This window comes from Anneissia japonica, unplaced genomic scaffold, assembly GCF_011630105.1.
Source record: "Anneissia japonica isolate Jap-2015-1 unplaced genomic scaffold, ASM1163010v1 scaffold287907_len70230_cov149, whole genome shotgun sequence".
NCBI classification, from domain to species: Eukaryota; Metazoa; Echinodermata; class Crinoidea; order Comatulida; family Comatulidae; genus Anneissia; species Anneissia japonica.
In genome coordinates this window covers 7,242-8,303 of record NW_022686101.1, presented here as the reverse complement: position 1 = coordinate 8,303, position 1,062 = coordinate 7,242, and positions in this window count along the sequence as shown.

Genomic DNA, 1,062 nt, shown 5'->3' with positions numbered 1-1,062 from the left:
ACAGCTTAGCCCCTCATCCCAGAAAATATATTCTATAACCGCCACTGAAACCTTTCATGCCACACAAAAATTGTTCAAAAGTACAAAAGTGTACATTAGGCTATACCAATTAATTGCATATCAGTTGCGGAATCAGTGGGTGGCAAAGTTGGAAATTTCTGTAAAATAATTATTTGGATAAGAGAATAAAATGGCTAAAACCGCCAGAGAGGACAGCCTCCTCTGGATCCCAACAATAGGTAAAGCATAATTTCCGGAGAATCGCTCACCCTCTCGGCGACACCCTCTCGTGAAGGTTGAACCTGGTTCAACTTTGCCAATTGCGTTGCAGACGAGTCAGGGCACATTGCTAGATGATCTGACGCAAAAGGGAAGACACCCCGATTCGTCGCTCCCAGACGACTGTCGGCGACTGTCTCAGACAGGATGAGAGATTCTATGGAAACCGAGCTTAATGGAACACCCTAAAGGCCTGTTTATACTTGAAAGGATAACGATAAAAAGTTAAAAATCAATTGCTCATATTGAAGATTAAAGAAATAAAGGAGGTTTTTTGAATATTTAAAAACTATGGGGAAAATGTGTAAAAAAAGTTCGGTTACGCCAATTTCCCCGGCTTCTAAATATTTAAAAATATGTATTTTATTCACCGTTTCCCAGTTTTTCATCAAATAACTTAGATAAATCAGTTCTACAACATATCATTTTTCCCTTATGATCCTGACTTTAAAACGTCATAATCATAGATAAATCAAATCGTAGTAATAACAACGATTTTACCGTTTTCCATGATTACGTCATTTGAGTGGATTTGTCAAAATATTCTTCTTATCGTATACACGATAAATTGTTATCGAATAAAATTACTTTTATTTAAACTACTTCTTCTCTCGACCATTGGATCCCGACCTTCGAACCACTGACCCTCCATTGTCACTCGCAAAATATTATGGATCTGCCACGATCAGATTATTAAAGAAAAAGTAGTTATTACGTGGATTATGTCTGCTGGATTTGTATATAAAATATCAGTGTTGCAAGCCTGTAAACAGTGGGCTTAGA